Here is a 15,985-nt window from a genome sequence, read left to right as displayed (position 1 = left end):
TGGGTTCCGTACCAGGTCGGACTGAAGGAAGGCATCAAAGCAGTTCAGAGGCGAGCCGCTATATTTGTTACCAGCAGTTCCGAACAACATGTAAGTGTTACGGAGATGCTTCGGGAACTCAAATGGGAATCTCTGGAGGGAAGGCGACGTTCTTTTCGAGAAACACTATGGAGAAAATTTAGCCGGCGTTTGAAGCTGACTGCCGAACGATTCTACTACCACCAGTATACATCACGCATAAGGACCGCTAAGATAAGATTCGAGAAATCAGGGCTCATACGGAGGCATACAGACAGTCGTTTCTTCCTTTACCATGTTTCCGAGTGGAACAGGAAACGAAATGGCAAGTAGTGGTACAGGATACCCTCCGCCACGCACCGTAGGGTAGTTTGCGGAGTATCGATGTAGATGTAGATCCCTTCAGTGCAGATGCACACCAAGCTTCAACTCATATGGGAAATGACATGAGACCGTGAGTAAATAGGCTAATGAGTGGGGGCACTACATCAATAGTGTGTGGTATAAGTTGAGAATTTTGGTTCGACAGCAGATGTGCTACGTTAGTCCGTGCGGTTGTGGTGACTATAGTGTCTGTATATCATAGTGATAAGCGCCTGTGCCTAGTAAACAAGCAACCTGGGTTCGAATTCCAGTCTGGCACAAATTCTTAATTTGTCCCATAGATATAAATCAATTTCCACAGCCAGCTAAAGTCTTTAACTGCGATCGAGGAAGTTCTAGCTTTGGTCGTATAAATTTCAATTTTTTTTATTATTGTACATCGGTTTCAATCACAGAGTAATCATCTACAGTGCAGGACTAAATACAGTGGATTCATATTATCATGAACATAACATAACATCAATCATAGGAGTTTAAAGTGAATAACATGACAACTAGCCGGTAAGATTCAGGCTCTTACCAGCTAGTTGCTTCACGAGAAGGTAGTGGGATTATTCGACTAGCTCTGACGACGGATGATGACCGCTGAAATCCAGGCAGACGGTAAAGGCAGAGCGTCACCATAAAACGCCTGGAACAAATTAAAGAAGCTGGACTGATGTCTCGGGTTTCCATGCATCGCTAAACGCTGTCACCACACCACTTACAAGACATAGTTGGACAGAGTAGAGGAAGAATAATCTGGTACACTGTGGGGCAGTCTGCTGTATTCAGTAAACTTCTAGCTGCTGTTTGTGGCAGTCAGATCGACGCTCACGCATTCGTAGGCGAACAGGTGAAAAGTCTCAGGAAGCAGTTATTCTCTAGCACTTAGAAACGTGGTGTCGGGATTTATTAGGTATGACAACAGGACCGATTTGGCAGTTGGTGACGGGGGTCTAAACGCTCAAGAGCACGTGACAAGGACACTGTAATCTTTTAGTATCTTCCTTGATTAAAGAGAAATACCGACGTCACCAGCAAGACGGCCTTGAAATAATTCAATCACGACAAGTTATAATTCATATCCGAGCGGGACTCGAACACGGATTTCCAATCTTACGCGAACGGCTACCTGAACTGCCTCGGCTATCCGAGCACGCATCTCGTATACCCTAAATTCCTAACTTCTTGCATGCTACTTCCGTAGCGACCCCATGTCCACCATCTTTTAGCTCGCAACATTTAGTATGATTTCCACAAGAGGTCGAAATTAGTGTATCAATACTGAAGAAATCATTAAATGCCATCAAGGTATATTTACATTATCGTTATATTAGTGGTGTCTGTTCTTTCAAACATGTCCAAGTGGTTATTACCCATGTTCTACCTATAGCAAGCAGCGCAGAAAAATCATATTGTGGAACCAGGAGAAACATCTGCCAACAAGTATCGGAATTCGGCAATGGCAGGATTTCTGTCGAAATTGCGGTTTATCGTTTCCTCATTGTCCGTGATCCTATGACTGTCATACGAACAACGAATCGAGGCAAAAGAAGAACATACTGTACCCTATGAAGGATTTCAGAGCCCCGAAGTGTCCGAAACGACTGACGTAATGTTCTCCAGGCGGGTAGAACCGTACAGCAGCGCCTCGTACCATAAGTCAGTTGTTTGCAGCAAGATAAAAGTGCGACGATGTCTGGAACACCGCAGATTGTTTGCATCGCGACCATTCTTGTGCCTTCCCTTGATGCAGCAACAGAGAGAGCGCTGCAGTCAATCATACGCCTAACGACAATACAGATCACGTGTGTGGTATCAAGCTGTATTTTCAAACGAGTATGAATTTCGCATACATGACCATGGCCGTATCCAAGTGTGGAGGATCCATGGAGAACGAACGTTGTAGATGTTATTCGTCATCGTCTTATAGGTCAAGTACCTAGCGTGGCAAGTATAGAAGTATGATCACCTCTGGCTCCAATATTTGGTAATTTGGACACCAGACCTTACATTTTTCACTTGTTAACCCCGGTAGTTGTACCCTCTCCTTGAGGTCTCTGTATCTTTACATTTCAAGATAATGCAATACCGAACGTTGCTCGTTTTCTACCAGTACGCAGACGGTGTGCAGCTGGTGAGCACGTTCTCCAGATCTTATTGAAAATACCTGCGACTGACACACCACTGACCAGCCACTACAACTGAATTCTTCTATGATTACCTTTTGTACTAAATATCACGTTCTTTTTACAATCAAATCACCTACAAAAATTTTCATGCGTTCCTTCAGTACTGTACGTCAAAAACTAAAATTTTTATGACTATCAGTGTACTCTGTAACTTACTCGTATTTCGTTTAGACGGATAATCTTCTTATCTACAACACTGGAGATTCTTTCCGAATGAGTGTTCCACTTTGCAGGTGAGTGTGCGCTGCTTTGAAATTTCCTGGCTGATTTGAACCGTGTGCCGGACCAGGTTTCGACTGCTGCATTTCGAGAACAGTGCTTTTTGTCGACTTAGTTTCCTTGGAACATAATCTCCTCCATTATTGTTGGTCCAGCAAGATAGGTGGGTGAGCCTGTGAGAAGCCAGAAGGTTGGACTGAATTACCGGCTGAAGTGAAGCTGCGAATGGGAAGTGTTCATGGTTGTGATGTGTTTCAGGATAGGCCTTTGAGACATGAATGCGGCACACTGTTTGAATTTGCCAGGAAGTTTCAGAACAGCCAACCTTCCGTTGAAGAAATTCGTTCGGAACAATCCTATTGAAAGCAGTTAAGACACTTCGCGCACAGTTGTAATCTTTTGGAAATTTGTGGTAAGGTTTTATGAGACCAAACTACTCAGGTCATCGTTTCCTAAGCATACATATTACTTAATCTAACTTAAACTAACTTACGCTATAGACAACACACACAGCCATGTGCGAGGGAGGACTCGAACCTCCGACGGGGGAAGCTGCACGGACTGTGACAAGGCACCTAAGACCGCGCGGCTACCCCGCGCGGCAGGATTCTTTTGCAGATGTCTTTAAGCCAGTGAATATTCTTTGCTCTGTAAATAAGGATTCTTATTTCCAGAATGAATTTTGACTCGTTATCGGAGTGGGTGCTGACATGATATTATTTGGCTGGTTAAGACTGTGTGCCAGAGCGGGTCTCTAAACCGCAACTTTCGCAGTGAAGTGCTCTACCGGCTGAGATATTCTAGAACAACTAACATCTGATTTCTCTCTCTCCCCCTCAACCCCGCGTACAAGCATTACTTCCTTCAGTCCCCCTCCTGTCTGAAAGAAGTCCAGTAGCGCAAAAGTATGCAGAAGAACTTCTGTGAAGTCTAGAATGTAGAAGTATCGGCGGCAGTAAAGCTGTGACCTTGCAACATGAGTCGTGTGTATATAGATCAGGCGATAGAACACTTTCCTGTGAAACACGAAGACCCCTGGTTCAAGCCCCGATCCGAAACACATATTTACCTGCTACGAAGATTCAAGAATGATCGCGTATACGAAGACGAACTTTAACATTGCAGCATGCTGTGAAACGGATAACATGAAAATAAATAAGCAAAGTAGGATCATTTTTATTTTTTTATTTTTTATTTTTTATTTTTGCAAGGGGTTTAAAATTGAGACAAAGTTACGTACGATATGTAATTATTGGACAGAATAGTTTAAAAGAATTGGGTAGAAATATTCGTCATTGGGAGAGGTAGGTTGGAGGGCTATGTGAAAGTCACAGAAGATTAAGCGGTGAAGACCGCTATAATATATTGCAGTGCTTGTGTTGTTATGATGTAACCTGTAATCTCCTTGAGACATACATGCATGTCCGTAGGTACAGGCACTGCTGCGATCGGCAATAGTGTGAGTGCAAGAACTACTCGCAGACTGCAGCTGCACAACCTATTGGTGACAATGAAAATTTGTACCAGACCGGGTCTAGAGCCCGAATTTCCCGCTATATGCGAGTATTCGCGTAACCGCTTCTGCCATCCGTGCACTCCAGCACTGACCCAAACTTCCACATGCCACAATGTATTTATGTCTGTATTCGCGAAATTGCTGTGATTCATGCATGCACATTGCAGAGTACTTCATAACAACGGAAAACACTTCAATGCGGCAAGATATGTCCCTCCCTGTGTCAGAATCGCGGCAACTTGCGACCGTAGGACTTAGATACACGATGACATATTGAAGTTTGGATCGTTCCAGGAGGGTACTCTGATGGCCGAGAAAGCTTCCAGCGGGCAAGATAGCTCTTTTTAGTTCACATGATGTCATAATTTTTTGCCATATGGCTCCACTGTATAGTTCATTTTTTTTTATTTCACAGAAACAAGCAGCCATGTGGAGTGGCCGCGCGGTTTGAGGCGCCAAGTCACGGATAGCGTGGCCACTACGCCGGAAGTTCGAGTCCTCCCTCTGGCATGGGTGTGTGTGTTGTTCTTAGAATAATGTAGTTTAAGTTAGTAACGTGTAAGTCTAGGAACCGATGACCCCAGCAGTTTGGTCCTTTAGGAATTCACACACATTCAAACATTAAAAAAACAAGAAGTGCACTTCGGTGGTGAGAGGGGGGGGGGGGGGGAGACAACATGGCCAGGCCTCGGAATTCGACCCCTGCCCGCCTTGCCTCCTCCAGCCTGCCGCTGCTCCTTAATACAAAAAAAAAAGTTAAGCTGCGGCGCTCGTGGAGTATCGTCGCCGCATGTGGCGAGTTCTGGAAGTGTTTCTTTGTGTTTGTTTCTTCCTTCCGTACCCAGTAAAAAAAAGGAAAAGGAAGATCAATACAAAAAAATGGTAAGTTTCTCAGCGCAGTGTAGCAACTAGAGTCGCGAGATCCAACCCACTGCATTGTCCGCCCTCCGGTAGCTGAATGGTCAGCGTGAGGGATTGTCAATCCTCTGGGCCCGGGTTCGATTCCCGGGTGGGTCGTGAATTTTCTCCGCCCAGGGATTGAGTGTTGAGATGTCCTCAGTCTGGCTTTAGCTGCCGCAGCGGTCGCACGCTCCTCAAGTTTGCTCCGTGAACGTTCAGTGATTACGCCAGTGTTTTCGTGTTTTGTGCTCGTTTATTGACGTTTTGCGCGTGAATTAAGCGTTATCAATTGAGCATTTGGTCTTCTTTCGTGTCATCTTTCTACGAAGTGCCGTTGGGATTTCGGCGTTGTCCGAGATTTCTTCGCTGCAGAACACCATGGCAAACTCCGTGAGAAAAAACACCGTGATTTTCACCTTCGACAAGTACACCCGTAGAGTGCAGCCCTCTGCACTTGAAATACACGACTGGATTGCCGAGGTAATTGGCCTTCATTCTGAATCTGTTCATACCATGCAGCTGGACTCTGATGAATACTGCATTTTTGTAAAGTTCCGCGAGTGTAGACCGCTTTCTGGCAAAATTTGGTTATGAAACGGAATTTATACACCATGATGGTACTAAAAGTACTGTCAAACTCCGGAATTCCGAGTCTGTAATTAGGAATGTTAGGGTTTTGAATATTCCCATAGAAGTAGACAATTCGAAAATTAAAGACGTCCTTTCAAAGTATGGGGTTGTCAGGCAAATAGTCAACGAAAGGTGGGCTTCGCATTTCAAGCTGCAGTGCTTTAACGGCATTCGCTCCGTGGAGATGGAAGTGAAAGCAAACATTCCCTCCCACATCTTTGTTGACGGGCACAAGGCGCATGTTATGTACTCAGGGCAAACCCCTACATGTCATGTATGTAACGAGTCTGGTCACCTCCGTCAGGACTGCCCTCGCCGTGTGTTTGTGCTAACAAATAACCTTACGCAACGCCGGAAATTAACACTCAACGATTTGTTGCCAGCCAGTAATACAACAGAGCCGGCGGCGGTTGTGGATCCTGTTACTACCTCTGAGAATGTTGCACTTAATGTTAATGACTTTCCGTCTTTAAAACCTGCATTAACTGCTGAAATTCCGTCCCGTGACAGCGAGATTCCCACAAAAAAACGTCCTCTAGAGGACACTGAAAGAAATGTTGATGAGGACTCTTCCTGTGAAACACCCGTTGCCAGGAGGCCGAAGCCCAGTCCTGAAGATCTGTTGGAAGTGGAAAAAGGAGATGGAATGAAGGTCGATGTGGCTCGCCCTTCCGCACAAGGACTTACACCGCCACGAACAGATAGTGACGCAGCGGGTAGTGACTTTTCACGGAAATGTGACCCTGAGCCTGAGGTCACGGCTGAAATAACCGCATCAAGTGCACAACCCATACAGTGCGAACGGTACGAGGAAGTACCAAGTAAACAACCTGATGACTCCGAAGCGCAACGCCGCGCCGAAGGAGGAAATAAACAAGCATCACCGCCTCGCCAGCAAAACAACACAACAGACACCACGCCGGAACCAAACATTGACGACTCGCAAGCCACGGCCGTTGCCCCATTCAGCCACCGCCGGCGGCTGCGACCGACACCGGGTCTTGCTGTCACGCGTCATCAAGCGAAATCCACACCAGAGAAGAAAGACATCAAGAAAAAGAATATTAAATATGAAGTCATCAGGGCCAACACTGACGAGGAGAAAGAGAATGGCCACAGTGACTTATAGCAATGCATTGTCAGGATTTCAGGATACTTTTCTTCTCAAGCTCTTTGTTTAAAAGCAGTGCAAATTTTTCTAGGAAGTTAGTACATGTAATGGGCACACAGCTTGAAAAGATCGTGCCTTGTAGGGAAGCACGTTTGCTGCTATAATCATACCGAATCTCATCCCAAATAGCTTCTTCCGGTATGTTTGTGCTGCAAGCTTATAGCATTACTTCTATTAACATTAATAAAATACAGTCACCCTTGAAATTGGCAGCACTAAAAGAATTCTTGTACCAGTCCGGAACAGATATCGCGTTGCTACAAGAAGTTGCGATAACGGAATTTCGGATCCCAGGCTTTTTTGAAATTGTTAATGTTTCTACGGAAGCCAATATCGGTACAGCCATTCTTATAAGGGAAGGCATTCCGGTGACTGAAATCGAACGACTAGAATCAGGAAGAGCCATAGGCATAAAAATTTTCGATGTGACAGTGATTAACCTTTACGCCCCATCAGGAACTTCTCACAAATTGGATCGTGCGAAGTTTTTTCAAGATGAACTGATTTATTTATTGAGGAAAAATCCGTGTTCTCTTATACTAGGTGGAGATTTTAACTGTGTTTTAAACCAGAAAGATCAACAACCCAACTTCAACTACTCGCCACAGTTAAAAAAGTTAGTAAGTGATCTACACCTTAAGGATGTGTGGGAACTTCAGCACCCGACGTCAGTCGGGTTCACGTATATAACCAGCCACTCCCGCAGCAGATTAGATAGAATTTACGTGTCACCAAATTTGCAAAATTATTTATTAAACGTTCAGACTATTCCCGTGTATTTTAGCGATCACAGTACACTTTTAACTTGCTTTAATCTAAGTGTACAGCCAACCCGTCGATTCAGAGGCCAATGGAACTTAAATATCTCTGTTTTAACTGACGAAGAACTGGAACAGGAAATAAGGTTTGCGTGGACTATGTGCCTCCGCACAGTAGACAAGCACCCAACAGTCATTGACTGGTGGACAAGGAGGGCTAAACCAAGGCTGCGGAAAGTTGTCATGCAGTATAGTGCAGCGAGGCATACAATGGAGTTTTATTATAAAGTTTTAAGAGACTTATATCAACAGGCCCATGATGACGTAATTCGTCTGAATGATATCAAAAAAATAAAAGCCAAGTTATTAAGCATTAAACGGCAACAGATGGAGGGACTCAAAATTAAATCGAAAGCCACATCAGCCGTAGCAGATGAAACAGCTTCTCTGTATCACTTGGTGCGACATGCTAAAAACAGACGTCTAACTTTAATTGATGAAGTCCAGACGCATACTGGTACGAGGCTCACATGCCAGAAACAAATACTGGACGAAGTCCACAGGTACTATGAAACCTTATATGCCCCTACCACAGTGGAAGATGCAGCTCTCGAGGACTTTCTCACTATTTTAGGTCCACAATTGTCGGGAACAGACAACGCTGACATCCTGTCACCTATTACTAAAGATGAAGTGCATGAGGCAGTGCGTAACTCACCTCTCAACAAATCTCCGGGACTTGATGGCCTCCATGTGGAGTTTTATGCCCGCTACTGGTCTATAATTGGGGACAAGATCACTTCCATGGCAAATGAGGTCCTGAACGGAAAACCGGTCCCTGCAGAGTTTAAGGAAAGTAAAATAGTACTGATTCCTAAGAGTAAAGGCGAAACCAACTCAAACAATTTTCGGCCTCTTTCGCTACTAAATTCTGATTACAAAATAATTTCGCGTATTATCAACAAGAGACTCTCTGCCTTTTCCAACAAAATATTGAGTCATCACCAATCTTGTTCTCCGACCAGAACGATATTCGAAAGTCTATCTGCATACAGAGACGTCATTGCAATTACTTCAGTAACAAGTATAAAATGTGCTTTAATCTTTATAGATTTCAACAAAGCTTTTGACCGCGTTAGAAATAGATACCTCTTTGCGACGCTGTCAAGAATGGCTTTCCACCCCCAGATTGTGAACATGCTAAGGAATATTGCAACAGGTATAAATGCGAAAATAGCAATCAATGGCCAAACATCTAAACCCATACAGATAAGGCGAGGGGTTCCACAGGGCAGTCCCTTATCAATGTTTTTATTTTCAGAATCATTAGAGCCCTTCCTCCGCACTGTCCACGCAAGATTAACAGGCATAACATTGAGTGGTGAGAAAACTGTCATACGAGCCTATGCTGATGACGTGGGCGTTGTAATAAGGAATAAGGAGGAGACAGTTACACTGGAAAGAGAAATCCAAAGGTATTGTTTAGCGTCGGGAGCGACAGCAAATGAAAACAAAAGTCAAATATTGAATGTACGGGGCCTATATCACCTTCGACTGGCATGGGCAAAACAAGACAACAAACATAACACTTTGGGAATAACCTTAATGGCATGTCCGATGCGGATGGCTGCTTTTAACTGGACGGAAACTAGGAGGAAAGTTCATGGTGCTGTAATGGAGAACATCCATCGAACTATGGACCTGGTGCCAAAAGTCAGATTCATCAACTCCTGCGTTTTGTCAAAAGCGTATTTCACTGCGCAGGTATTTCCAATCCCTAAACTAGTAGCGAAAGGGATCATGTCCCCTGTTACCAATTATTTATGGCGAGGAGACATATTCAGGGTTGGTGCGACTACGGTTATACTGGATGTCAGAAACAGGGGCCTCGGTTTGGTGGATATTCGCAATAAAGCGTCTGCTCTGTTCCTCAAACGGACTTTCCATATACTCAGAGAACTTCCACAATGTATAACCGTAAAGCTCTTTGAGGCTGTGACACCCCATAGCCTGCAAGCACCGATTGATGTGCGAAGGATTAATGCCCGTCTGCAGTATGTGAGGAACATTTTCCTCGAAGCAAGTTATCTTAGTGACGAAATCAGAAGCAACACACGTATCACAGCGCGCGACATCATACTTGAAAGGAAGTTAAATGAGGGTAGAAACAAAATTGAAACGAAATTCCCAAATTGTGACTGGAAAGCTGTATGGCGGAACATCAACTATGCCGGGCTATCTACAGACGCTATTTCCGCATGGTACAAAACAGTTAATAATGTCATCAGCACCAACGAGAGACTATATGGGATCGGTTTAAACCAGACAGACCTTTGTGGAAAATGCAATCTGGTGGATACACTCAGCCACAGATTCACCTGTGGTGGCAATGTGCATAACTGGAATTGGATCAGGCAACAAATCGCCTTTCTCACCAGATCCTCTACGCAATATATAACGCCGTCGCTCCTCCTGAGACCGGACATGACATACTTTCCGAAATTAAAAACCAACGCCATTAGCTGGTTACTGGGAAAATATGTTAGTTATGTCATCCACACACTTGGGTCGGACAACGAGATAGAATTCCGCGTTTACATAAAGTGTGAATATGCAAAAATCAGCACGTATCGCAACCACAAGCAGCACTATGGCAACATGCTGAAGATAATTTTTGAAAGAATGGGTGTTGGTTAAATATGTGAAACCACTACAACACCTTGAACGAGAACGAACAGAAGAAAAATAAAAGTCACTTGGTTCCTTATTATTATTTACTTTAACCTTGCTTCCGGAACTTTTTTTTTTTTTAATCAGTGTTCAGTTTCTACTCAGAGAAGAGGTTTCTTTGTCTTTCTTACATCGGAGAATGGGAATATTGTGTTAAGATTTCTGCACACTTTAGTGCTATGACCCAACAGGGAACATGAAAAAGGGGTGGGAGGGGTTTGGGCCTCAACGCACTGGCAGTGTCGTGAACAGACCCCACTGCTAGTGCGGCGTGTACCACGCCCTGACCAGCCTAAAAAAAAAAAAAAAAAAAAAAAAAATATCATCATCCTATCATCCTCATCGACTGTAGGCGGCCGAACTGGCATCAAACTGAAAGACCGGCACCCGGTGAACGGTGTGCCCGACGGGGGCACTAGCCACACGACTGAATAAATAAATAAAATGCAATGCGTTGTATTTCTTTTTGTCGCCTTTCGAAAAAAAGTAGAGACACAAATTGTAATTTAAATGGTAATGTGTTGGTGGTTCGTCACTGACTGGATCCAATTAGATTAAAAACAGATGCTAAAACGACCGCTCTCTCAATACAGAAAAAACGGCGCATGAGGCGACCGCTCGGGTAAAGGAGAGAATCTGTGTTCGAGTACCAGTCCGACTTCTTCTATTCCTTGGTGAAGACAGCAAGATTAGATAAAGCATCCACTTGAACGCGTATTAAAGTAGTAAGTATTACTGAATATGTGCAATATCCAGGACGCTGAAAACAAATTATGAAAGACAGCTTGAAATCACTCCTCAGCCTAATAACTACGAAGATAAACGCACGCAGGGAACTACAAAAACGGGATAACGGTTAAACTGCAATTTCTACAAGCTGAAGTCTTCTGATGTAGTTAACAGTCCGGGATAACTTGGAAGAAGCAGCTACGCCTCCACGTAGGGGGACTGGCAGCCCGAGGGGGAAGTTTTATTAGCGCCTCACTCTGGGCGGTGCTCATTATTTATAGTCTCGTTGTCGCGGAAGGAGCCGACTCGGAGGCGGCGGAGCGGGTGATCCGGGAGGCGGCCCGGTGACTGCGCGCCTGAATAATTGAAAGGCGCCGCGTGGCGGGCCGCTGCCGGCGCGGTAATAACGACGGGTGTGCCCTGCAAGGCCACGCTGGCCGGAGCAGGTGGGGCTGCGACGGCCAGGGCCACGGCGAGCAGGGAGCCCAGCCCCCGAGCTGCTGGCGCGGCCTCGCGGGCGGGCGGACAAACAGATTGCGTCCGTGCCGGAAAAACAACTCCGGCTGCCCTCAGGGGTCGATAAGCGGCCTAGCTTTCTTCCCTTCCCTGAGATAACTACCTTTCAGTGTGGGTTGTTCATAATATGACATACTTACCAACGGCTAACGCAGTATCAGTCCAGATTTTCTTCTCTAACCTAAATGATATGACATGTTTTTTATTGTGGAACTCTGACTGAAGACTGGTTTGATGCAGCTTTCCAAGATACTACCTATTCAGCTCTGCGTAACTACAGGTATTTCCACGAATTTGCAGATGCTTACTATACTTTTCGCTTCTCCCTACGATTTTAGCCAACCACACTTCCTTCAATTACCAAATTAACTACTCCTTGATGCCACAGAATGTGTCCTATTAACCTAGCCCTTCATTTAGACAATTTGTGCCAGAAAGACCTTCCAACTCCACTCAGAAATTCTTCATTCATTATTCTATCTTCTAGCCTTACCTTCAGCATTATTCATTCGATTTTTCTTGTTGTTTTTGTTTACGCGATATTCCGTAATATGAAAGTGTTTAAACAACGACAATATGATTACACGACAACAACGGTTTTCACCTGAATATTATCAAAGTGAAATGCAACACAAACAACTGAAAAAAGGAAGACTATCTTAACCACTGATGTCCCTTCAGATGAGGGTGTAAGCCATCGAAACGAGTTGTAAAAGAAAAAAAAATAACTGACAGAAATAATTGTTTAAAGTAGTTTATTGTATCGTTCTATAATTCAATATTTCTAAAGTTTCCTTACTTCTTTTGTCCTATTCTCTTCAGTTTATGTTTATTGTTCATATTTCTATTTTTCAGATATACTCTCGTTGCTCTCTGCAATTTTATATCCACTGTAATTAAATAAAAAATATTTCCTACTCTTATTCATTACAGTTTACATGGCAGAGCTAGTAATTCATATGAAATCACATATAGATATTTGAAAATAAACTTATTTAAATGAGACACTAACCTATTTCATATCTTGTGGATTCATTATTAGTTACATCTTTTCTTACAGCGTGAACATGGGCCTCTTTAAACAGTTCCATGTTGCTGGAGTTAATGGAACCGATCTTATACACTGTGACCACGATAAAAGCGGTCTTATGACAATAAGAAGCACATTACTTTCCTCTCTCTTAGCGTTTACAGGATCCACGTTTGTAGGAGATAGGAATTACACAACTGGGCCATTAAAATTGCTGCACCACGAAGGTGACGTGCTACAGACGCGAAATTTAACCGACAGAAACAAGATGCAGTGATATGCAAATAATTAGCTTTTCAGAGCATTTACACAAAATTGGCGCCGGTGGCGACACCTACAACGTGCTGACATGAGGAAAGTTTCCAACCGATTTCTCATACGCAAAAGGCAGTTGACCGGCGTTGCCTAGTGAAACGTTGCTGTGATCCCTCGTGTAACTTTCATAAAGGTTGGATTGTAGCCTATCGCGATTGCGGTTTATCGTATCGGGACATTGCTGCTCGCGTTGGTAGAGATACAATGACTAGTAGCAGAATGTGGAATGGGTGGGTTCAGGAGGGTAATACGGAACGCCGTTCTGGATCCGAACGGCCTAGTATCACTAGCAGTGGAGATGACAGGCATCTCATCCTCATGGCTGCAACGGATTGTGTAAACACGTCTCAATCCCTGAGTCAAGAGATGGGGACGTTTGCAAGACAACAACCATGGGCACGAACAGTTAGACGACGTATGCAGCAGCATGGACTATCAGCTCGGAGACCGTGGCTGCGGTTACCCTTGACGCTGCATCACAGACAGGAGCGCCTGCGATGGTGTGCTCAATGACGAACCTGGGTGCACGAATGGCAAAACGTCATTTTCTCGGATGAATCCAGGTTCTGTTTACAGCATCATAATGGTCGCATCCGAGTTTGGCGACACCGCCGTGAACGCACATTGGAGGCGCGTATTCATCATCGCTTTACTGGCGTATCACCCGGCGTGACGGTATTTGGTGCCATTGGTTACGCGTCTCGGTCACCTCTTGTTCACGTTGACGGCCCTTTTAACAATGGATGTGTTACGACCCGTGGCTCCACCCTTCATTCGATCCCTACGAAACCCTACATTTCAGCAGAATAATGCACGACCGCATGTTGCAGGCCCTGTACGCGCCTTTCTTGATAGAGAAAATGTTCGACTGCTGCCTTGACCAGCACATTCTTCAGATCTCTCACCAATCGGAAACGTCTGGCCAATGGTGGCCGAGCAACTGTCTCGCCACAATCGCCAGTCACTACTGTTGATGAACTGTGGTATCGTGTTGAAGCTGCATGGACAGCTGTACCTGTACATGCCATCCAAGCTCTGTTTGAGTCAATGCCCAGGCGTATCAAGGCCGTTATTACGGCCAGAGATGATTTCTCAGGATCTATGCACCCAAATTGCATGAAAATGTAATCACATGTCAGTTCTAGTATAATATATTTGTCCAATGAATACCCGTTTATCATCTGCATTTCTTCTTGGTGTAGCGATTTTAATGGCCAGTAGTGTAGCTTTTACGTTTGTGGCTGAGTGCCTTTCCTGATGCCACAATAGACGTAGCGGTCGCCTAAGGGAGGGAAGGGGTGTAAGCACCATCTGTATGTGGGTTGTTTCTACTTTGTGCTTTGCGTCACGTATCGTAACAGATTTTATACCGTATTCTCTGAGAAGGAATATGACGACAGGCCCAGCATTTTCATAAACGACCGTGGGAGACAGCCTAAAACCATATTAAGGCTGGCAGATATATATCTGCCCACTATAGTAAATTAGCACGTTTATTTTATCCGGGTCTGGCTCATCTACTTGTCTCTCGTACGGCACGCTGCTTGTTACTTTTCATTAGCAGATAAAATAATAGGCATATTCAGTCACGGAAAAAATTTCAAAATGAGAAGATACCTTTCAAAAACTAAAACAATTACTATTTACAAACTATAACATATTTTGAAAATGGTCGTCCTGCACCTCTATGCGTCTTTGTGATCATGAAACCATATTAAACTTACCAACGTACCATACGCCGAACTGTAACATCGATCATTCCAGGTAGCTGAGTGGAACTACCTTTCGCGTCACACATCTCGTGAACCGAAGTGTGCGGAGTTTAGTAGCACTGCACACCCAGATGTAAGTCAAGCTCCGGGGCTTGATCACCAGACTGTATTCGGGAGTGTGTTCTTTCGAGAGGTCATGCAAGAATCAACCGGACTTCAAGTTCTAGTCGCCGTTGCAGCCAACTATCCATTTCAGTGCAGCTCACCTGTCCCAAGTAGGATTCGGTGCTCTTCAACAACCAACGATACCGCCACCGCTGTGCCTACACTGGATGGAAGACTGCATTGTGTACCAACTGGACTTAGCCTCATGTCAGTACTGTCTCGTGCTAGGATTGTTGGACAATGATCTCTTGCAGGCCTAGAATAAATGCGTGTTTTCAATAGAACTGCAGTCCCTTCAGGTAGACGAGCCTGATTTGTGGCTAGGAGGAGCTCCCCACTTTACACTACATCATCGGCATCTCGGGGTTTGTTATCAAAATAAACACTGGTGACCAGTTGTTAAAACAAAGTTCTCCATGATATGTTTTGAAATGCCTGGGCTAGCAGGACAGATCGGATTAGGTTGTGGAAAGGGGCCACAATGAGTTCCTGTCCGTTGCACTCAACATGAAAACTTTATTTATCAACACACAATATTACAAAAACTTTAATCGACCTCCCTTGCTCAACTTTAGATCGGCTGAAGGCCACATTCAAAATCCAAGACACAAGGCCTAAGCAAAATTGAAATACAAGATTCTTCTGGAGATTTCACCCAAGAATATTTTCTAAATCTTCAGTCTAATCGGTTGAAGGCCTTAGCAATTTAGTTTTAATGGAACTAGGCTGGAGGTCGCATATTAAGTAATAAGTGGAGTTTCAATCAAAAGACAGGAGGCCTTATCTTAAAACATTTCATTTAAAATAAAGAATAATGATCTCATGTCTTAAGGGCAAGGCATGGACATCTATTTAAGAGATTTAATACTCGGCTTAAAACCACACATCAACACAATAATTTAACGGCTTAAGGCCTTAAAATATTTGGTGTAAAATTCGGCTGAAAGCCCCATATGGAGTAACAACCTTATGTCTAAAGGGCAAGACAGGAACATTAGTTCAGGATATGTATAAACTC

The sequence above is a fragment of the Schistocerca cancellata genome, chromosome 5 (assembly GCF_023864275.1).
Source record: "Schistocerca cancellata isolate TAMUIC-IGC-003103 chromosome 5, iqSchCanc2.1, whole genome shotgun sequence".
Taxonomy (NCBI): domain Eukaryota; kingdom Metazoa; phylum Arthropoda; class Insecta; order Orthoptera; family Acrididae; genus Schistocerca; species Schistocerca cancellata.
This window is presented reverse-complemented; position numbering follows the sequence as displayed.